We start from the raw sequence: 23913 nt of genomic DNA on the forward strand, positions 1-23913 counted from the left end.
GCCCTGTGCCTTCCTGAGTCGAAGCTTCTAATGTGCCTCTGCCTCCCTGACTCTGCCGCATCTGGGGCTCGGGCAGAGGCACTCTGGCACTCCGAACTCTTCCAAAAGGCTCTTGGCTCCAGGGACTTTCTCTCTCTGCAGCCGCCCCAACTCCCCACACAAGGGGTTAGACTTACTGGGACTTGGGCTCGGGCACCTTGGGAAACATAAAATAAAATAACTGAAATAAGAAAATAGAAGCCTCCAAATTCCTTTTCCTTCTTTTCACCAAAAATCCCATCTCATTCATTAGAACGCACCCTCTCTGCCCCCCGGCCCCCATGCGTGGCAGGCACCGAACTTGACTTTACACGTTTGGTGGGGGAACTGGGTTCAGTTCTTACAGATCACTTCCCCTCTCCCCATTTCTCGGTGCTGTGTTTTAACAAAGGTCTCCTGAGACCAAGTAATTCAATGCGCTTCATCCCGCAGACATTTAGACAGCATGTGGCATTGTCATCCCCACTGAGGAACCTGGTATGGTTGAGGCATGTGCCTAGAGTGTCCTGAAACCCCAAACCTGGAAGAGTGGGGGACAGCTCCTTCTGCCCTCAGCTCAGAGTGAAGGAAACTTCGCTTCAGGCCGTGGAGTCACAGAGATTTGTTAGTAGCAGAGCCTGGACCCGAACCTCCTGACTGTTTTGTTCCCCCTGATATGCTACCACTGCCTCCCACTTATGGTGGGTAGGAGTGATAGGGAGGTGGGAGAGAGAGAGAAAAACAATCAGGATATTAAAAAATTGCATCTTTTTTTTTTTTTTTTTAAGGTGGTGGTTCTGGGTGGAATCGTAGACCCGCCGCCCCCGTCTTGCCTCTCTGAAATTTCCCCACGTGGAATACTTCGCTGCTTTCTCGCTGAGTCTTGCTTGCGAGCCTGCCAGAAGCCACACAGCCCTTCGCTTCTGGTTCTGCAGGTGGAGGGGGCCGGGTTCAGCCTTCGTGCGCTAGAAATTCCAGCTTTCTGCTTCAGCGCTCCTCATGGCCCTGGAGCTCTGCCCTGTTAGCGCTGCTTTTTGGCAGAAAAGCAATACTTTGTCAGCCAGTAGGAACAGAGATTTCTGTTATACAAACGAGCCCAGATTTATAGACCCAGAGTTCAAAGAAAGGAGATGAGAGATCACCAACCAGAGTCAAGTATATGGCAAGGGGTGGTGGGGACGCCGCAGGCCTGGTCCCGGCTGCAAGGCTGGTACACGGGGTGCTCCGTAGCTGTTCCCTCCTCCCTCCGGGGGCACAGGCACTCCCCGCGGTGGCGCTGTGCCCCAGACCTTGCGCAGTGTCCCGCCTGGGAAGTAGTGAGCCTGGGGTTCAGACCTCGGCGCTGGGACTCCAGAACCCACGCCCGGAGCCGTACGGGGCCGTCGTGCCTCGTCTTCACCCCGGCGTGGGTCAGGGTTCCCGGAAGCAGACGCCGAGATGGAATTAGGGGTGCAGTGTATTTAGAAGGACGGAGGGGGAGGCAGCGCCAGCTGGGAGGCGGGCCCGACCGAGCCTTGGCCACCCAGGAGATGAGAGCCTTCCAGTCTTTTCCTTCTAGACCCTCGACAGTCCGAGCACCCACGCCCACCCGCGAGGCTGTTCATCCTCGGACTTTGCGCCCCTCGTTCTTCCGCTCAAGGTCGGACTTGCTGCACCCCCCGGGGCACTTCCCGTTGGGAGGCCTTTCCCTCCCTCCCCGCTGTCTGTACCGCCTTTCTCAGTGAGGCCGAGACGGAGCTGCCTCGCGTTCTTGGCTCGTACCCACGCACCGAGGTGGCTCATCTTCAGAACGGGCTTGGGCTTTTGCCGCCGCCTCCATGCGATCGCAGGGGTCCCCCGCACAGCCGTAGGTCCGAGCTACGGGAGGGATCCCGGGCCAGCCTGGTGGGTGCCCTGGGGTCTGAGGCCTCTGGTTCTGCCTGCGCTCCGTCCTGGGCATGGCTTGTCGCGGGGCTGCTCAGCCTGAGAACGGCACCCAGAGAGGCCTTCCGGACACCGAGCTGCTTTCCTGGTGGTAACGGGAGCGACATGCAGGACGTCGAGTTTTACGTTGGACGGGTACAAAGACCTGTGCGAGGTCTGAGGTTCCCCCCATCTCTCCCCTCCCCTTGTAAGCTAACATGTTAGCTTACCACAGTTACGTGGATGCCAACAGAAGTCCCAGTGGAAGGAGTAGTCTGAGTCAGTGGGGTCTCGTTGGTTCCTGGTCTTGTTGGTTCCCTGCACCCCGTTCCCGCGGGGTCGATGCGGGTGGGCCCGGGAGGATGCCTGCACCCGGTGGGGAGCTCGGAGCCTGGGGAGCCCGCTGCATCACGGCAAGCCTGTCCGCAAGCCTGGTCTGCGTTTCCGGAGCTACCACCTCATCCCTAAAGGCTGCTCGCTGCAAACACAACCTTGAGAAACTTTCCAGATGAAGAGTGGTCGGGGCTGCGCATTCCCAGCATCCCCAGCAGGTGTGTGGGCGTGTGAGAAACCTGCCTCCCAGTAACGAGGTGGCCTGGCACGCGCCTGGCCCTGGATTGCTGTGCGTTTTATGGACGTGGAGGACACAGCGCGTGTTTCACCGAGGCCTCCGATGACTCGGGCCCCTCGTGCTCATCCGCCCTGATCACCACGTCGCAGAGGTCGTGGATCACTGCGGTCACCTGAGGGGCGTCCGGACACCGGGAGGCAGAAGTTTGCTCTGAGGCAGAGCTGTCAGCGTACACCGTTCTGCGCTCCGCGGGACACCAACTGTTTCTGGTCCTCTTTTGATTGGAATGGGGGGGGGAGGCATTCACTGAACCGGTGGCTTTGTGTGACCAGAGGCTGTACTATTCTGCTCTAGAAAAGGTGGTACATTTGACACAGTGGCCAAGGTCAGGGCTACCCTCCTGATGGAGTCCTCCGTGGCCTGCAGTCTCCCTCCAGGGTCCTCCCTCCTGGTTTCTGCAGGGGTCAGACTGGCAAATTAAACAGAGGATGAGACCACGACCCCTGCTCCCCTGGGCCCTGCAGGATGGTGCTTACCTCTACCAGTGCCCCGCGATGCAGCGCTGTGTGTTTGGGTAGGAGTGGGGCAGGCCAGCGTAGCATCGGACTCCACTTGGCCTTCCCCACGGACCAGGGGCCCACGTGGTGCCCGTGGCAGCTGCCAGGTATGGAGGTCTCAATTACGTGCCACCAGATGGGTCTGTAGGCCCAGGGACTGGAACCATATAAACCAGACCTCGGCCAGGACTCCCGTCTAGTACCTGGCCCCCATGCACCCCTCTTTCAACAGATGGAGAATGAGTGCCAGTGCAGAGAAGCGGGTCTGTGCGGCCGACACTGACCTTGAATGTGCTGACTGCACCCCCACAGCGGGCCAGCAGGCCTTCCTGAGGGAGCTCTGAGTGGCGGGCTCCATCGCTGCCGCAGTCTTCCTCATCCGTCAGACTTACCGTGCGGCTAAGACCCGGAACACTACTCTTGCCTTAATTCCTCCCCAGCCCCGGCCCCCGCTATGAATCTTTTTTTCTTTCCTGTATAACCTTTCAACGTGGTAAGTCAGGGTTTGCAAACAAGAAGCTTTGCCTTTTTTTTTTTCTTTTTAAATACTGACTGATGTTAAGCTACTGTGTTATTTATTATCAGCAAACTTACGTAAGGACTACAGAGAGCCCTTGTTCTTAGAAATTTATAGTCAAGTTGGGGATTTAGAATACAGTGTATATGAAAACAAGGCAGTAGGTAAAAGAGCGGGTTCTCCTGTTGACCGGGTTTGAAGCCGGGGTCTCCCGCTCACTCTCTGCGGGCCTCGGGCCATGTGACCGAGCCCTGGTTTTATCCTCGGTCAACTAGGGATCCTCACCGGGCAGTAGCGGTCACTTGGTGAGTGCCGGCTGCTCGCTTGTGACCGTTGTTACGTACAGCGACGGTGGTGTGACTCATGAAGGGAGTGTTGTGGGCACTGAGTTCCGCGGGGTCCCCGGGAGGGCACGCAGGGTCTCCGTGGTAGAGGTGGGCTCTGCAGTGTCATCCTTGGTACGAACATGCGTGTTCCTTTTCAGAGCGGGCACCGAAGAGGGGCAGGCTTGGCAGATTAGCGTGCTATAGAGACTTCTACTCCTGTTCGCATCGGCGGTCTTCCGTGTCCGGGTCCTGCGAGGTGAAAAGATCGCTGTCAGTGTGGGGGAAACAGTAACGTGGCCTCTCTCTTTTCCTTTTTGTTTTCTTTTCATCAGTTTAAACAGATGAAATTACGTTTCCTATTGGCATGTATGTTTTCTGCTGTGCACACGCGCGCACACGCACACACACACACACACACACACACACAAAATATGTGTAGGAGAACATTGTTTTCTTTCCAAATAATGTCATGGAAACTGGTCGATGAAGGATAATAAAATGTCATAACAGAGGTCACCAAATGAACTTCTAAAAGCTCTACTAACAGGCAATTTTGGTAAATGTCTTGGTTAGTAATAATTAATGAATCCAAGACACTGAAAAATCTATGAGTTCCTTCCTGACTCTCCAGGAAAAATTAAATTCCATTTTATATATTTTGTGTTATGTTTTATTATATTTTAATTTTGAAAATTAACATATTATTAATTATATATATGAATTACACACACACTCACATGTTAAGTGTGGTGCCTTAGAACAGGAAGTTAGGTTCTGAACACCCAGGCTTTTTCTGTGAGAGGCCAGATCAGGCACAGAGCTCACGTTTACCTCTTACCCTTACTAAATTTGACTCCTCTTTGAGAGGTATGAGCAGAGGGAAGTATCAAAGGTGTTTTTATTGTTCTTAATATTAAATTAGAAAATCGGCTGCTTTGGATTTCTGTGACAGCTAGGAAGCTAGGGATGTTCTTGACTTGTTTTCTCAGGGGTTCCTGGCTGGGTTCCTGGCTGGGAAGGTCAGCTCTACTTTGAAACCTAGGTTCTGAGCGGTGCTGTCTGAGGGTAGTCCTCTCCCAACAGGTGCAGACCTAGGCCTCTGATGGCACCTGCAGTCTTTGAAATGCAGCTGTACTTGAACATAGAGGCATCTGTTGTTTGCAGGGCTACCTCACAGATATTTGGGTACAAGTGGTTACGGAAAACTTGTCTCAGAAGGGAAAACAGGCCCTTAGTACCTCTGGGTTATGATTTAAGATGGGACTTACTTTGTTCTTTAGCACACCTCCAAATTTCTCATTGCTCTCTGCCCCTGGAATGCCATGACATTGATTCATGAACTGACCATAGATGTTTATGGATTTCCCACCCTGTATCTGATTAGCATACAGTGTTAGGTGCCCTTGACTGTGAGGAACTTGCAGGCCGATGGGAGGTTGAAATTGTGTCCAGAAGCAGAGTAGAGGCCACCAGTTCCTGATGGCTTGTGTAGTCAGTCCTCCATGAGACTCCTGTGAGCTGAAGTCCTCTGAAAGTAAGCTTTGGCCAGATCTCTGCTCTAATGCAAATCCTAGTGGGGGCCAGAGCCGAGGGCCTTGGGGCGGGACCTGCAAAGCAAGGCGCTCAGGGTGAACAAGGGACCACCAACGTCCTCTGGGAGCAGCGCTGGTTCACTGACCAGAGAGGCTGTGTGACCAGAGGTTGGATCCAGAAGGACCAAGCCCGTGGTCCTGACCCTTTTTCTGGAATCACAGACGCTCCTTGCCTGTGGAACACGAGCAGGGTGCTCGGCAAACATTTGTGGAGTCCGTGTGCTAGGTACGATTCCATATAGTGGCCATCCGGGATGCCCCTTTCCCACGGAGAGGATAACCTCGGGAACATGTAAGTAGTGCATGCAGTTTCAGGACCCCAGGTCAAGACCCTCAGAGTTGGTCTGAAAGAGGGGGTGCTGGTGCAGGCCCCTGGACAAAACAGAAGATGGCCATCAGAGCAGGAAGGTTCCAGAGGAGCTGACTCCTTGGAGCACCGCTGAGTTGTTGGAGATGAGCCGCAGGGGTGTATTATAAGGTGCCTGTGAAAGCGCTGGTAGCAGCCCTGACCGGGACTCAGAAGGAGGCAGAGCCTTTCCTTAACGGAGCGGGTGCGGGGAGGGTGCGGGGAGGGTGTGGGTGGCCGGGCCGGAGGAGAGTGCGAGGTGGGGCCGGGCCGGTAGGGGAAGGGGAGCCGCTGAAGCGTGACCACGCGAGGAGCTGGCTCACAGGGAGTCAACTCGCCTGGCGGCAGTTCAGTTACTTTGCAGGTGAATGTGTCGCTTCCTGGTGGCGGTGTTAAAACCAGCTCTACCACACGGACGGAGATGATGGGTGAGCTGATGATGAATTTGTGTTATTCTGGTTTAATTTTTGAAAAGTATGTTGATGTAAGGGACGGGGAAAGAAAACGGGACGGCATAGTGTGGGTGACTGCCGGGGCTGGCCGACGTGGGAGTTCATGAGACGGTTCTCTCTACTCCTGGATTTGCTCAAACACATCATAATAGAAAGTGAAATTAAAAATAAGACGCTGGCGGCTCGACACGGTGAGTGGACTTCATGCCACCGAACTGCACCCTGGGAAGTGGTTACGGTGGCACAGTTCACGTGTCTATTACACATTAAAAAAAAGAATCTACATCTTACCTACAGAGGGGCAATGTCAGTGGTGGGCAGCCACGGACCCACTGCCAAGGCCTCTTAGGACACAGTTTGATGGGATGAGAGGTCAGGGGAGACCCTGGCCTCCTGCTGCTGTCTGAGGGGGAAGGTTCCAGGCAAAGTATTCGAACCGGAGAAGTGTCCTCGCTTCGTGGTTTTTTGCTAAGGGAAGGCTCGGTCTGCATTAGTGAAGGCTGACTAATGAGGGATTTTCAAAGTGTTATAAAGGCGTTCTTTTCTGGTTTTCACCAGCCACGTGTATGATTGCCCTCGGCCTCGGTTCCTTCAGCCACAAAATAAGGCTGATGACACCTGTGCCTGTTGTGAAGTTTAAGGTGACGGACAGGAGGGAACCCGGCACCGCGCCCTCTCCCCGCGCTTCTGACCGGGGCTTGCAGAGCTCACACGGACGACATTTGCTACAGTAATAACTATTCCTGTGTAGACAAGCAGAGCAAAGTGGCTAGCAGAGTATTTTCTCAACATTTACTGTCATCTTTTTTTAAATTAAAAAGTGAGAAATCCTCACGCTAGAGACACTTTGGAAAAAGGAAAAAAGAGTTTATAATTTTACCCTCTAAGTATAGTAATTTTGTTTTACCTTGGGGCTGTTGTATTTACGAACGTAACTTTCCTAGCTAATATGTTTTTAAAATTGTAAACCTAAAAGTCAACTCATTCAGTCTATGCCTTCATAGACACAAACTGACCTTTTACAACAGCTTTTTGCCGCGTGGGACCTCTCTTTGTCACTGGGAACCCCAGGGTGAGGGCGGGCAGGACAGCCACTGACTCACAACCGGACAGGAGCCCAAATTAATCCCCTGGGCCCTGATTCCTAGTAACCTGCCTTCCCCTTGCTGCCTCTGTAGAATCTAGATTAATGAAGTTTCTGGAACTTGTTCCGGTAGCGAGAGGACCAATTTCACTTGCAATTCTTCAGGACTGCCCATAGCATTTTAATTGCTTGCTGTTGTGTCAAAATATTGTCCTCCTGACATTCGAGATAATGTAAACAGAAAGCAAGAGGGGATTGAAAATTGAGTAAATTTGCAAGAAAATAGAATGCCTTTGAGATACCTAGAAGACTGATTTAATGTCATCAGGAAAACATTTTGATCTCATGCATTGTCAGGTGTGATATTTGGGGGAGGAACTGATTTCTTTAAGACAGAACCTGGTGAAGCATGAAGGGTCTCTGAGTTTAACGTGGCTGTTGAAGAAGCTCCAACTCCTGCCTGCCCCTTCCCACCTGCCCCCTTCCCGCCTGGTCCCCTTCCCGCCTCCCCCTTCCTGCCTGGCCCCCTTCTCACCTGGCCCTTTCCCTCCTGCCCCTCCCCGCCTGGCCCTCCCTGCCTGCCCCCTTCCCCGCTGAGTAAATGCTGTGCCGTGCTAGTTTGGGACACATCACATCATGTCAAACTTGCGACTGACTGGTTGACTCCTACACTTGCTGCTCATTCTTACCTCCATGTCTTTATTCCCTATTCCAAAAACTTTCTGAAATTTTTGTCTCCGTGACAGGCCTCTCCTCAAACACCTAATTTAAAAAAAGGAAAAAAAGATTAAAACCAGCAAAAGGTGCACCGGTTAAAGTAACTTTTTTGAAAACCGGTGGCGGGGGGAGCCCTCACGGAGGGTCACAGGAGCCCGTCTCCTTGTTTTCCTGCAGCGCACATTCGGCGCAGGAGACGCGGGGCGGCCCCTGAAGTGTGGGTGGGGGTTTGACCCAGCACATCCATGTTCAGCCAGGTTTGGTCACACAGAAAGCCAGAGTTCCTAATTAAAGGGGAGGGGGGTGGAGAGGAGCCTACTTGGTGACAAAATCCAGTGAGTCCAGGGATCCATCCTGGTAAGTGACGGCAGAGCTATCGGTCATTTAAGATTCATAGTCCAGGCCACAGGATGCCAGAGATAGTAATACATCAGAAGGTCAATGTTAATAACCACGGGAACGAAAAAATATTCGCAGAGCAAATAGAACTGAGTTTGGGCAAGCAACTTCTCTTATCTTACTTGGGAGCCAGAAGGGTGTCTAAACATTGGGAGATAGAGGTTTAGGTGCACGATGTACAATTAGAGAGAAAAGCCCTAGAAGGACTTTTAAAAAATGCAGCCTCCCCCCAACAACAAGAAAGACCACCCACCCATACAGCAAGAGCTCCGACAGCGCATTAATAGCTGAAAACCTAAACTAATAGATTCAGACTATCTGTTGTATTATCAAGGAACCCCAGTGGAATAAATTCCTAATAAAAGATTCAGATTGTCGCCCAAAACGAAACCGTACTGCGTACTTCATTCAAAGGATATTGGACAAAAACAGATGCTGTGTTTCTAACCAAGAAAAAACTGGGTTTGAGATCCTATTAGAGAAGTTGACTTGGGGCACGTGGTATAAATGACTGATCCGGGGAAGGCAGGAGGTCTGTGGAGAAACAGAGTCAGAGCCGTGGGGTGGGGATTGTGAGTCTTCTTAGGAACCCTCACCCGGTCGGGGGACAGAACGTCAATCAGCGCGGCTGGGAGTCCGCTGTCTCCCTGTTCTAGTTTGCAGCTGAAATGCCACCTCCTCAGAGAGGCCCTCCCTGACCACCCAGTCTGCAGTAGCTCCCTAGTCATGCTCTGTCACACCCCCTTTGATTATCTTTGTTGTGCTCCTCCCTCTTTTTATCACTGTATTACCTTTAAAAAAAAATTATGGGGCCCAAATTTCTGTGCAGAAAGGAGAGACCCTGTTTGTCTTGTTTGCGGCCTCAGCGGCAGTCTAGGGCAGTGCCTGGCAGATGGATCTTTCCTAATTTAACAAATACCCATGTTGTAGACGCTCCGCTGCTTCAGTGAGCGGAGCACCGGCCCCTGCCCTTGGGCTGCTTACATTGGAGCAGAGGGTGGGGGGAAGACTAGTGGAATGAAGACCGAGAATGTTAGAGGTGATGAGTGCCGTGGGCAGAGAGCAAAGCAGGATAGGAAGAGCTGGGGGGAGGGGGAGGTTCCCATTTTATAAAGAATAGTTGCGGGGGGAGGGTCTTGCCTCCATATGGGGACTTTTGAGCAAATGTGACCTGGCGGGGGTTAGCCATGAGGTCTCCAGACTGAGGAACACAGAAGAATGAGGAGCATTCCCCTAAGGCTGTAAAGACAGGCCTGGGCGGGAACACCAAGCCGGAGGGCGCGGACTTGGTCTGGCCCAACCACTGGCCCCGCTCCGGTGTGGGTGAACCCACTGGAGCAACACGGGAGACTTAAACCGATGTGTGACCTTGAGCCAAGCCACCGATCGTGGGCAGTTTCGCCTTGGCATAATGTAAACATTGGTTCCCGTTTTATAAATTGTTTTGAGGGGTACAGTGTGTGCTCATTTCAATTATTCACTTGTCCGTTTAGAACATTAGCACAAATGAATTCAATTATTTCAAATATAGAAGCGGAATATTTTGTGGGATGAAAATATATGACATAATTAGACTATTAGTGAAAACACTTGCCTACCTCTGCCTGATTAGAAATGAAAGCTTAACAGTCTCAAAAGGATGGTGCTAAATATTTACATGTCTGTCTGAGATGCACAGTTTTAGATGCTAAAAATATTCATTGTTAATGACTGGAAGGCAAGTCTAGGTTTCATGTAGTAATAAACTTCCATATATTTGTCTCACACAAAAGTCAAAGCCAATTTTCTAAAGTATTCCAGGCAGCCTTTGAAATCAGAACCACTGCTGAAATAAAAGGAGGATCTTCCCGGGCAATTAGCGGCACCTACTTAGCGAGGAGACAGTTTGCAGGATGGGGGTGAGAAGTTTGCTTGACGGCCTGACTCTTACCCTTCGGGTTTTGCACGCACGACTTAAAATGTTCCTTCTTGTACGGGTGCCGCTCTTGACGCATCAAGAGGAGACTTGGGGTGAGTTCCGTGAAAGTACAGCCCCGGTTTATCGGCTAAAGCAAGTCACAAGGTCATCCTGGACTCCAGGGGAGGGACTGCACAAGGGCATAAATACCGGAAGGAGTTCCACGGGGACCACGGGCGGGGCGGGGACTGTGCAAGGAGCAGAGGAAGCTCGTACCACGCAGGGCAGGTGCGCCCACACTCATGCAGCCCGTGTGTGGGCTGGGGGTCGGTCTCCGTGTGGAAGGCTCCTTTCCCCGGATACTGTTTCTCCTGATTGGAATCCCGTTTCTCACCTTCCCTGGTGCTTCAAAATGAAGGGGGAAGGAAACAAATCAGTGGTCAAGTTTGGTTGGAAATCTGAGGGCGGTTTTTGTGAGATGGGGTGGTGATTCCTTGCCTGACAATGTGCCCCTCTCCTGGATCCCCTCCTTGCTGCCGTCGGGAGGTAGGAAGCGGGTTCTGGGCCCCCGCAGCTGACCAGAGCCCTCCCTCAGTCCTCACTTTGCAGCATCTCTCTGTGATGCTGTCGCCTCCCTGCTCTTGTGAGCGCAGACGGGCTTCAGCCGCCCAGATGGCCGCGCCTCCCGTGGGCCCCCTCCCGCCGCCCCCGCGAGCCCCCTCCGGTCCGTAATTCCTTTCGGAATAGTGAGGCCTCCTCTTTGTAATAGCTGATGAAGAAGAGCTCCGCGCCGGCCTCAGCGAGGACTGTGTCGCACCAACGGCCCTGTTTTAAAATAAACGGGAGGGAGAGAGGAATTTTGGATCATCTGTGCTTTTCGTATGTGTTGACTTCTTCATTAGCAGAGATGACATTGTAGTTTATTTCAGCCCCTGGGCCCACACTCCACGCAGCTTCATGCGTGTCGTATGCCAGTTCTGAGGGGAAACGTCGTTGGCCGTCCCCTGTGCAAAAATCAGAAACATGCGACTTGTCATTCTTCCAGGAGAAATAGTTGTCTCCTGTAAAGCTTGCAACAATTGCTGTGAATGAGCAAATGTTTACACAAGGTGTGAAATGAAGTTGCGTATAGTTGCAAAACGTGAGTCCTAGCCAGCAGCTCTGAAGTTGCATTTATATATTTGGTAACAATCTCATTGGTGTTCTTTGTTGCACTTAGGAACCCTGCTGCTTCAAGAAATGATACCCTCCTCCAGCCTTAGCCCTTGATAAAGCTGCATGGATTTCTGGTGAAAACCTGCAGTTTAATCCTTGCTTTTAAATTGTAAAAATTCTGTCAAAATTTTTGGGTGACTGAAACTCTTCCTCTTGGGTTTTACTTCCTAATCTGCTCCACTGAACTGTTTCTCCCACTAACAAGGAGTTACGTTGTATCTCTGCTGACTGCTGTCTACTTTGAGAGGTGTCAGAACTCACGGAACTAAGAAGGCCGTAGCAGTGAAGTAGTTAAAAAGCTCGACATTTATGTGCCTTTTCCCCCTTCTTAAATGGGACCATGCAGGCTAATGTTTCTATGCAGCTTCTCCGCCAAACAGTCAAAACCCATTTTAAAGAGATCGTTTCCAAGAAGAGCAGAATGCACAAAATGATGGAATATTGTGCACTCATTTTTAAGAACTAATTGGGAAGCCTAAGTGTCTTCTGTCGGGTTCTTCCTGATAAGTGAAAGGTGATGTATTACTCTGTACCCCTTACCTGTTTGCCCTAAGGCCCCATTTGTTTTATGGAAGGACGAAGTGCAGACACGAGACCGCTTCCTGCGGGCGTGAGCGGGTGCGGCCTGTCTGTCTTCGGGTCTCCTGAACGCCGGAATCTCCTAATCGGTGCAGCGTTTGCTGATCGCTGTAGTCCATGTGTTCGGGTCACGATCAGGCGCGCTGTGAACGAGAGGACATTTTTGCCTCGTCCGGCATTTGATATTTGATGAACCGGACGGCTGGTTCCTTTCTAAAGCAGTTTGTTTAGCGCTTAGAGCTGCTGCTCTCGTGAAGTGGCAGCTCACTCGGTCTCCTCTCCCCTCCACTCACCTCCCCTCTTAAAGGCCGTTTTCACGTTGTGGGCTTGTATATATACGTGTCCTTGTGTGTGCGCATAGCCCTGTGTCCCCTACCCCCCTCCCCAAGAAGCAGCGACTTTCTGGCATATATTTGTAGTTCTGTCAGCTTGCAGACCAATAACCGTTAGAAGAAGAAGTTACAATTTGAGCTGAGATTTGGAATTGGAGACTCATGTACTTTTATCATGTTTTACACGAAGAGTGGAAATGTCAGTTTGGGCAGACCGAGTAGCTTAAAGTTTTGAGAAAAAAACAAAAAGAGATTCTCTAGAACCCTGTGGGTGGGTTTTATTAAGTATCTAACCATCCATCCGTCTTTCCTACTGGTACCAAGGGCTACTCTGTAAGGAGGTAGCATTGCCTGGTGGAAAGAACCCTCGTCCAAGGTAAGGAATATTCCAGGGCAGGTGGCTCCGCCACTGAGCAGACGTACGTCCACAGGGGTGGCACATGGCCTCTGTTTCCAAAACGGGGCGTTAAGTTCAGTTGGGAGCTCCGTTCGTTCCTTCGTGGAGCACCTCCCGTGTGCCAGGCACAGTGCAGGGAGCACCGAGCCCGGGCTCCCTGAGTGATCTTCTTTCAGGAATAAAGTCAGGGATTTAAAAAATAGCCAGTAGCAAGTAAGTAATGTAACTTGGAGAAGCTACGTATCTGGTCATACGTATCAGATGCTGCTAATACAGAAAGAAAGACAAACACTGATAGGTGAGATTTCCTCATGGGCACAAAACAGGAGCCCGCAAAGGTAGTCGGGATATCATCTGTCTTAATTAATCGGCCGGCCCGATGTTGGCCTTTGAGATGACGAGGCGGAATGGAAGGTGGTAGGGCCTGCGTGCGGCCTGGGTGCGCCGTCTGGAGCCTCCCGCCCCCCGCCTCCAGAGCGCCCGGCCGCAGCTGGCAGGGCTCCCCCAGCCCAGGGCGGACGCAGATAGAACAGGGCAGGTGATGCAGAGTGACAGCCTTGTCTCTGCTACGTCACCTCCCCGTTCAGACTTGTGCACCAGATTGTCAGCAGCTGTGGCTCGATCAGCCAGTGTATGTGACATTGACAACTGTAACTCAATTTGTGTGCCAAGGGACCTTCTTTGCATCATTTTTAGGGTTTTGTCATATAAAAAAGGCAAGGGCTGTGGGAAAAGGGATGGAGATGGTCTGGCCATGTTAAAACCAGCAGGGAGATTGTCCTTGCTGAAAGCTCTAAAACTGAAACTGAATGAAAGCCCCCTTTGAGGCGGGTCACCCGGGCCTGTGGTGGTTTTGAAGAGCAGGCCTGGGTCCCAGCCCGTCTGAACCCCCGTGCAGTGCGGCACCAAGTTCTGTGCCGTGGGGAGGTGCCGCCGCGCACGGGACAGTCTGCTCTTCTTCTCCCCCCCTCTTTTTTTTAACATAATAAACTTATTTTTTAGAGCAGTTTTAGGTTCACAGCAAAACGGGGACAGGTGCAGAGTCCCCACGTCCGCTCTGTGTCCACACGTGCACAGCCTCCCCCAGCGGACCACGTGCCTTTGCTACGGGGGAGGGACCCGCACTGGCACATGCGTGCCCCCCAGGGTCTCTAGTTTGCACCAGTGCCCTCTCCGTGTCGTGACACGAATCAGAATAGATGTCCTGCCTGTTCATCCCCAGCGGTTCTTTTAAATGTTTTGCTTTTTAAACATTTTCGTTGAAAATACACAGAAGCAGAAGCCGGTGAATATCGTGATGAACCCGCTGTGCACCCCGCAGCCACCAGCCTCTGCCTTGTTTTGAAGCAAATCGAAGTCCCGTCATTTTGTCCAGAAGCATTTCAGGCTGTATCTCAGGATACAGAGATGTGTGAAGTATGAAGTCCCTGACCCTGACCCTGGGGTCTCACTTAAAATGAAACTAACGACAGTTCCGTCCCTTCGGGTGTCCCGTCAGTTCTTCCATCCTGCTTGTCTCACGGGGCAGAGGTGCTTGTTCGCTTTTGGGTTTTAATGTTTGTTTTCATTGGGATCCTAAAAAGTCCACGTCTTGTGATTGGTTAATGTGCCTTTTGTGTCTCTTTTATTCTGTAAGTTCTCCCCCCGCATTTTTTTTCTCTTCCACTTTCCCTCCTTCCCTCCTCCCTCTTCCTCTCTCTCTCTCTCTCCTTCCCCCTGTCCCCCTCCTCGGGCGCGCACGGTTTTGTTGCCGCTTTGAAGAGGCCGGGTCGTTTGTCCTTCAGAGGTTTCCATCGCGTGGGTTTTGCTGCCGGCGTCCCCTGGTGTTGTTGAACGTGTGTCTCTGTCCCCTTGGGTTCTGGAAACTGGTGGCCGGAGTGTTGGACTCTGAAGGTTGGTCAGAGTCGTTTTCCCCTGCTTGTCTGTTTCCGCCAGAGCGCTCATCGATGGAAACGTCTTCTCCCAGGAGGCGCCGGAAGTCTCCGTGCCCCTCTTCCTGGTGATGTTGGCAGTCAGAGTCGGGTCCGTCGGGGTGTGGGGTGGTGACGTAGTGGTGCTGTCATTCTTTGTTCATCTGATGCTTCTCTAAAGAGAAACGTCCCCCTTGTCAACTATCTGATTATCCAATAGGATGGGCAGAGTAAATGCTTGATTTTTTTTCCTCCCTTTAAATAAAGGGAAGAAGCTTTTCAAAACCGGGTTGGTCCTCTGGCACCCTTCAGCAGGAACCAACTCACTTTCTAGGTATTTTCAAATTAAGTTTTTAATTTTTTGGTTAGGAGCACTCATTTTTGAGATGTCATACATGGTCCTGTCCATGGATCCACAGCATGGGTGCAGTAGGTTCCGGAACCTTCCCAGGAGGGATCAGGACACAGCTCTCGGGGGGAGGGGAGCCAACAGAGCATCCTGGTCCCCACCACTCGGAGATCCTGGGGGGCCGGGAGCTGCGTTGGGTAAATCCGGTTGCCCTAACCCTTGTTTTCAAGGAACTGCAACACCCTTAGCAATCACCTAGGACCACCCCGTGGGAGTCCCAGAGCGGAGACCCCAGCCGGGGCAGGGGCCCGGGTGGATACGTCCCAGAACCCATGGCCAGAATGGCGAGCGGCCTAAGGGCCAGCCCTGCTGACTGGCCGGCCTGGCCGTCCAGGATTCCGCTCGGATTCTGCTTGTAAGGGACATCAAAGTGGTGCCGCTGCTACCAGGCTCCCAATTACTGCTGCTCCCGGTCAGACGGGGCCCCTGCACGTGGGGCCCCAAGGAACCGTGTTGTGATCAGGGTCCGGGAGAGCAGAGATGGGGAAGGCCGCTCTCCTAATCACAGCGTTCTTAAAGCGTAATGATGTGTTTTCCGGCCTTTCCTGATTAGATAATAGGGTTGCAGATCAGGCGTGCGACCTGCCTGTTCACTGCTGTGCTCGTTTGTTATCTGGTTGTATGTCTCGGGCAGCCATTTCCATAATCACTGTAAATAGTGTATGTTGACAGGTTTTTTACAAGCAAGCGCTGAGGCAAATTGGTCAGAAGTGTAGTGTGTCACAGAAGAAAAGGACTTTGAAGCTGCTCCTTCGCTCACTTTCCTAGACGCCCGTGCTTCCGCCGGGGTTGGGGTGGACTCACCAACCAGGCCAGCGGTACCGGACGGTCGGATTGGCGACAGCATTTGTTCACCCTGCCTGCAGGACGGGCACTTGGGAACCTGGGAAGAGTCCTTCCGCTCACCTCGGGAACACAGTAACCTGATGCACCTGCTGCCCGGCATCTGTTCTCATTTTCCTCTTTTTTTCCCTTGGCCTTTGATTTTAAGAGCATAACTTATCATCAACTGATCAGGATAATGGAGAGGATAATTGAATCTCTAGCCTGAGAACATTTTAGAGCTCGAGCGTGGTTAGATTCCGGGACAGAGTGAGACACAAGAGGCCGGGCCCTCCCGGGCTTCAGTCTGGCCGTGTGAGCTCAGGCTCACCTGACTTCAGTCCCCCTCTAACTGTGAGGCGGTGGGCCCGTGGAGGTCTGACGTCTCTTTTAACCCTTAGTTGTGCTATAACTCTGGAACTTCTCTCTCCCGGTCAGACCATCATGGCCTCTCCTGGGTGTTTCCTCTGCCCCCACCTCTGCCTTCTCGGAGGACCCGTCTGCGCGGCGGCCCGCAGCCTTCCCCACATGCCCTGTGGTGTGGAATGGCTCTTGGCCACCAAGTCGCCAGAGGCTCAGATAAAGCTAGCCCTGTGAGAGACAGACGGGCACTGCCCAGACCCCCACCCCCCTCATTTCCTAGGCTCTGTCCCTTAAGCTGCTGGCACCTTTCCTGTTATTTGGGTCTGAGAGAGACATTGGGTGTCCTGCCAATGGAGTCCCCGTTTTCCTCAATCCGGTTTTATTGGAGTCTTATTCCTTGCAGGCAATGGATCCTAATGATACCTGTAGCCTCCTAATCCCTTGCATTTGTTGGGTGGGAAGCTTAGGGGTCTCTCTGCCCCTTCAGGCTGCCCCTCTGGGGGCCGGGACTGTATTCCGTCCACCCTGCTCCTCCGCACCCACGACAGCACAGCACCTGGCACGCGGTGGTTAGCAGGATGAGTGGGTCTGGGCCACCGTGCTTTCTTTTTTTTTTGAGCTAGAAAACTGAAACCCAGAGAGATGCCATTTGCTTAAATTTTATCAAGCGTTTTTCAGAGGCAGAAACTAGATCAGAATTGAAGATTCTTCTCAAACTGTGCTTCTCTGTCGCCTTTGGTCTTAGACCTTTCTCCTCTGGCAGGTCCCTCCTTGGTGTCCTAGCCTGTGGCAGACACCCGCCTTTGCTTCTGCCCGCTGTCTGCTGGAGGTGTTGGTAAGAGTGGGCTGGCCGGTGAGATTAAGGGAAGAGTGCCGGGTCTGGGTAGCCCACCGACCAGGTTCCTACACGCCTTTGTGACACAGAAGGATGACCGCGTACTGTACTGAAAACTAGCCGAACTTCTCATCATAAGGGTGTGATGCAGGGCTGCCATTCATTTGGTGGTAGAATTGGAGGTAGATTCCCCTTAAAAAGTATTGGCTCCAGGATATTATAAAAACATACTTAAGTATTCAGCAGACGTTCTCCAAATCACATATTTAAAGGATAAAAAATAAATAACAGTAACCAAAACAAGTTTTACAAGTGACTGCAAAGTAATTAAGGTCCTTTTTCTGGTGTTTTACATTGGCTTAAAGGTCAGTGTGAAAACCGAGAGTTCAGCCCGGAACCCAGCACGCCGACCGCCCACCCCCACCCGGGCTGTTCACACCCGAATCACACGGGTCTCCCTGGCGCCTCTTGGCTTTGCTGGCCCCTGACTTGATGAGAAATGGAGGAGAGATCTAGAAAACTGGTGCAGAGGACGCAGTCACACGTGCAGCAGCTGCGGAAGGGAGATGCGGAGGACGCCGCCCGGGCACCTCGGAGAGGGCGGGAGAGCGCCCAGGGCAGCGATACCGGAGGGGGAGGAGCCTGGGCAGTAGGATGTCGCTTGAGTGTAACCCTCTGTTGACCCAGTCTTCTGTCCTTTGCTGCGCTTCTGGGCAGCCGGGCAGAGGAGCCCCGGGGCGAGGCGGCACCAGGTAGCCCGGACCACACAGTCTGGACTCCCGGATTCTGTTCCGAGCTCCGCCGCTCCTGGCTCTGCCCTTGGAGGCGGGTCACTTCTCTCTGGCCTGCAGTTTCTCACTTATTGGGAGGATTAAGCTGGGCAGTCTCCACCGGCCCTTGGCACTAAAAACCCCTGTCTTCGTCGTAAGGTAGAATCACGCGTCCCGAATGTCCAGGGTCATTAAGATCTCAGCCTTAGTAGTAGTCCTGGTGGGAAGGACTGGGAATCAGGAAGTGGGCTCAGGATGACATGGACCCCGGGTCGTTTCCTCACCTGTACGTCAGTTCCCTTCCTTCCCAGGAATCAGCAGCCCTAGTGTAACTTGAGCAGGCGCAGTTTCCCTCTAATAAGTCAGTTTGTTACACAGGAAGTTCCAAGGGGGGGTCGCCCTGGAGGATGGACTTAGATTGCACTGTATTTAATCAAATCTAAGATGTCTCTAACTGCGAGCTGGATCCTTACTCTTCATTCCACTAAGAAAGAAGAATCTATCAGTTAAACTCTGATGTGCTGTCGATTACAAAACACATCGGATTTTATTTCAAAGATGATTAAATGTGGGGGGAAATGTATCTTGGACTCCCGTGAAATGTGGTAATTCAGTAGCTTGTGGATACCATCTTTCCAGACTGCCGTCCCCAACACAGTGGCCCTGGCCCTCAGCGGTTACAAGGTGGCTGCACCCATCCCGCTGTGACATGGCAGGGCCGGGATGTGGGTGCGGCTCATCTTCTGGAGCCCCCTGGTGTGAAAGAGGGAAAGAAGCCTTCCCCCGCAGCCGCGCAGCAGAGTCCCCACAGGCCGCTGGTGTCCTAGTCATGGCCAAGGGCCCGGGGTTACTCTCACGTGGGTGTGGGGCCACCTTCGGCCACCTTCCGAGGGTGATGTCTGTCATAGTCGGGGTTTGATTCCCAAGGAGGGAAGAGGGAAGGACGGATAACTCCCGAAGCAAGTATCCTGGTAGAATTTAGAAATTTTCCAGATAGAAATTGGCAGCAGGCAGACGGTTTGTGATTCATGTTCGAGATCTTCTTGCTCTGAACATCTGAGTGTTTGACGGTTTATTGCTGTATTGAGTTGTTTACAAGTTCTGCAATGGTAGTTACTTTCTTTGCGTTTCAGTGGCAAAGCACATAATCAGTTCTGGAAATACCATCTTTTTTTTTTTTTTAAAGCAATGAAGTTTATTTCTACATGTTTGGTGATTGATTGTATTAAGGTGTGATGCCCTTAAAATTCCTTAAAAGGGAGGGGCCCCTGGGGGGCTCAGTCAGTTAAGCATCCGAGTTTGGCTCAGGTCATGATCTCACAGTTCCTGAATTCGAGCCCCGCATCGGGCTCTGTGCTGACAGCTCGGAGCCTGGAGCCTGCTTCGGATTCTGTGTCTGCCTCTCTCTCTGCCCCTCCTCCGCTTGCAGTCGGTCTCTCTCAAAGTAAATAAACACTAAAAAGTTTAAAAAAAAATCCTTAAAAGGGAGATACTAGATTAATGATGATGTTCGAATATTTCTTATCTTCCTCCCTGTGTACATACTTAGGCTTACTTTTGTAAGTTTTAAATGCTTTAAACAAAGGAAGTAGGTGTTCTCAATGTGCCCACTTTTTATTTGGGATAGGGCAGCTGCTTACTTTTTCTTTTCCTTTTGTTTCCCAATACTTATTTTTCTTGGGGAGAATGCAGTAGAGGAGGGGCAGATGGGGGGGACAGAGAATCCAAAGCAGGCTCTGTGCTGATAGACAGCAGCGAACCCGATGTGGGGCTTGAACTCACGAACCGCAAGATCATGACCTGAGCCAAAGTCCGACGCTTTAGCCAATTGGATGCTTAACCGACTGAGCCGCCCAGGCGCTCCATCTGCTTTCTCTTCCCCATAGGTGTCTGGGGGAAACGTACGACCTGCGGCCCACTTGCTTGCTCTCTTAAGCCTTAACCTGGGTGCCCGCAGGGCCTCTTTGCTCCCTCAGGGGCAGGGAGGTGACCCATTTCCTACACCTTCCTCCTAAAAGGCTTTCTAAGACTTAGTTAATCTGCTTCTCCAGAACCCTTGGGAGGCTGGTGCCTGATTTGTCCCTGGTTTTCCGGACAGGGCTGACGGAGCACACCATGGTGGTGTCCAGGGTCTCGCTCTTGTCGCGTATGTAGTGGCTCTTCTGTGGATGTTCCCTCCGGTCTTCCGGGCCTTGTATACACGGGAGCACTGCCCGTACTTGAGTCTCTCTTCGTTCTGCCCAGGGACTTGGGGAGCTCAGGGCAGAAGGACAGTTGGAGTCAAAGATATCATTCATTCATGCATGCATTCATTCAGCTGATATTTACCAAGCCCCCTTGTCCGCAAGGCCCAGCGCTGTGCTCACCCCAGCGGTTAGGAGGGCCTAGCGCCTTGGACTTCCGTGCTCTCGTGCTCTCGGGAGGAGGATCTGGCTTTGGAGGAATTCATTCCTGGAGGTAACGTTTGTTCTTTGGTGCCTTGGGGCTACTTCCGTGCTTTGTCCCCCAACTAGGGTATCTCCTTGACTCTTTCTCTGTTTACAGTGCAACATCTCTGAAACCAGCATTTGATAGAGGAAAAACAGCAAAATGACGGCCAATGGTGCCATTTCCCGATAAATCTAAAGACATTTTGTATCGAGGGCTTGCTTCAGTTGGAAATTGGAATATGAAATTCACCCTCACTTCCCATGTCGGGAGCAGGGACAGATCATCTTAGTATTCATTCTCCAGAAGCCTCTGAAATAAATATTCATTGCTTCAGACCTCTCCTATTTGAAATCTTTAGGTTCGTGATGGAAGAAATCCAATTAGAAGAAATCTGTCCTAGAGCTAAGAGGGGTGGAAAGGAGACCGCAATTGCCAACATGGAGGGTTTTTTTGCTTTTGCGTTTGCTTTAGGTGAGAGCGTTCAGTTGGTTTTGCAGTAAAATCTCTGAGTTACCTGCAGCCTTTATGGTTTGTTATCTGAGAGAGGAGCGGCCTCGGCCCCCGTCCGTGTCAGTCGGACTTCTGATGGTGATTTAAATCTGGCAGCGCGCGCCAGCTTTCCTTTTACAGATAGAGGCTCCTTTGCCCAGAGGGCCTTTTAGAGCTAACCATAGAGAATGCGAAGTTTTCTTCACGTTTCTGGGGGGACCGTCGCGAGCAGGCAGACAGTTATGACAAGCCCAACACCCCAGAGCCCGGGCGTCAGCATCGCTGTGCCTCCCCTCTCCTCCCTGCCCGCCGGTCTAGTCCGTCAGCCCCACCTCCCGCCCCAGCCTTCTCCGCAGCACCCGTCGTGTGCCGTCCTCTGACACCTGGCGTCCTGCAGACCCCTCACCGTGGTCTCCCTGCACCCAGACCAGGCGTTCTGCCATGTCCATTTAGTTGTATCCCTCACAGTCAAACCCTCCAGGGCCTTCCCATCACACTCAGAGAAAATTCCAGACTCCTTCTAGTGGTCCACAGAGCCCTCCGCGATCTGGCCCCTGCCGGCACCACAGCTCCGTCGCCTCCCGCTTCCCTCGACCCCCCTGTTCTAACCGTGGGCTCACCCCTACTCCTGGAATCTCCAGGCTTGTTCCGCCTCTGCCTCAGCACCGTCCCTTCTGCCTGTGGTGCCCCCCATCGCCCCCTTCCTGTGTAGCCACCCCCCACCCCCTTCGCTCAGGTTTTGAACACGCACAGAAGAAGGGAATGGTGGAATGAACTCCCGTGGGACGGTCACCTACATCCTAAATCATTGTCATTTGGACCTATTTTCCATATTCTTTCTTCTCTGTGTGTGTGTTTCCGTTGTTCCTGTTACTGCCGTAGGGTTTTTTTGAGCACTCTCTACACCCAACACGGGGCTCAAACTCAAAACTCTGAGATCAGGAGCGGCACGCCCCATCGGCTGAGCCGGCCGAGCACCCCACCTGCTGGGCTGTTTTAGAGCAAACCCCACATCCTGTCATTTTCCTCCGTCACTTGTTCCTGCGACACAAGGGCGTCCACTGCTACAGTCACATGTCATTACCACACCTCCCGGAAGTAACAGTGGTTCCCTCGTATCGTCCACCCGGTCTATGTTCACGGCTCCCCGCTCGCGTTGCAAATGTCCTTTTACAGGTGGCGCGTTTTGTACCAGGATCCAGACTGCATGTGATGCAGCGGAGTTGTGTGCCCCCGCCCCTCCGTGTCTCTTCTGTGCTTCCTGGGGTGTCCGCCCTTATGTTTCTTTTAGTTTGGTCTTTACTTCCAGAGCTTTCTCTCTCTCCGTTGCCGAGCTCTCAGCCCTCACTGCGCACGCCCCTGCTGTCGGCGGCTCCCTCCTGAGACGGTTTCTGACCCGCGCTGCTCTTCCAGCCAGTTCGCTCTCTGCTCGCAGTCACTTTACACGGTGTGGCCCGTTCGTCTGTTCATTTGCACCTTCTTTCCTCGTACTCTGCTGAGCAGGGCGAGATCCTCCCTGGTGTGTCCCCGTGTGTCGGATGCCTGGCCCGTCCTGGGGTGGGCAGGCCTGGGCACGGCGCACAGTGGCCGGGTGGCCTGCCCAGCTCACGGAAGCCACTGGCCTGCTTCTCAGAGCCCCATGCCTCCTGGGCATTAAGGGTGCCAGGCGCCCCAGCCTTCAGGGGCTGAGTTTGCTCCTCTGCACCTGCTCCGGAAGCCCCCCACCCCCCATCTTTCGGGGCCTCCCGCTCTGCCCTGTCTGATTGCTGCTCCCAGCACACGCCCTCAGGAGGAGGGGCTGCCTGTGTGAGTGGAGTGTTGCTGGATGGCTCTGGGCCCAGGCAGCGCGGGCTGGCCCCCCGCAGCCCTCAGTGAGCCCCGGCCCAGGCGTGCGTCCCCCCCCCCCCCCACACACACACACACAGACCCTGAGAGGACGCTCGCACTCAGCGTGCCCCCTGTTCCCGGACGTGCTGTACGGCTCCCGCGCGCTGGGGCCCCTCTCTTTGGAGGAGGGTACTTCCTGGTGCCTTGGAGGCTCTGTGACCCTCCTGCCACTCATTTGTCCCTCCTCCCATCCCACCACCCTGGCGGCCCTACCCATTCGTGTTTTGTGGCTCGCGGAGATTTTTTTAAATCAGGTTTACTGAGGATTTCATCCATCTCTCACTACTCTAGTTGTTCGGTCTAGTTTTCAGGAGATTTTGAGAGATTCCACAATCATCATGGCTCATTAAATTCACTGTCGCCTCCGAGCCCCCCTGACCACCTGCACGTGCTGCCGCCTCACCCCTGCAGCTGTGTGCCCGGGCGCCGTGCCACCTGGGCAGACGCTTCTCTTCATTCTCTCGTCACATGTCGGGGACCTCTCCCTTGCTCCTGAGTCCCCACTGGGCTGGAATAGTGGTGGCCTGTAACAGTAGATGATAAGTCATGGGGACAGAGGACCCTGTCCCTCCCTGGCCAGCCCAGAAATTGTGAACGTTTTCCCAGAAGTTCTACCCTTTTTACCATGACTTAGATTCCTCTGAGAAACAAGTAAAAGAAAAATCTGTTTCTAAAATGTTTTGAGGGCATATAAGCTTAAAAAAAAGCAAGAAGAATTAGTTCCATTTAAGATATTAGAATAGGAATAAAGTATTCACTAAATTAAATATCAGAAAATTTTTAAAAATTTTTAATGGTTTTTTATTTTTGAGAGACAGAGAGTGAGCGTGAGCAGGAAAGGGGCAGAGAGAGAGGGAGGCACAGAATCCAAAGACAGGCTCCAGGCTCCGAGCTAGCTGTCAGCACAGAGCCCCATGCGGGTCTCGAACCCACGAACCGTGAGATCATGAGCTGAGCTGAAGCTGGATGCTCAACCGACTGAGCCCGCCAGGCGCCCCTCAAAACATTTTAAAGGCAGGCTTACCCGTCTCAGCAGAGAGGACTAATGTCTAGGTCTCCGCCTTTCTGCTGTGGAGTCTCTCCTTGCAGTGTGTGTA

At 52.5% G+C, this 23913-nt stretch overlaps 1 protein-coding gene across 3 annotated transcripts in view; it reads left to right on the forward strand.

The window, feature by feature from the left end:
* Window positions 1-23913, forward strand: part of MED27 (mediator complex subunit 27) — a 216660-nt gene that overhangs the window by 72840 nt on the left and 119907 nt on the right. The gene's annotated exons all lie outside the window — the stretch shown is intronic.

The sequence above is a fragment of the Suricata suricatta genome, chromosome 13 (assembly GCF_006229205.1).
Source record: "Suricata suricatta isolate VVHF042 chromosome 13, meerkat_22Aug2017_6uvM2_HiC, whole genome shotgun sequence".
Taxonomy (NCBI): Eukaryota; Metazoa; Chordata; class Mammalia; order Carnivora; family Herpestidae; genus Suricata; species Suricata suricatta.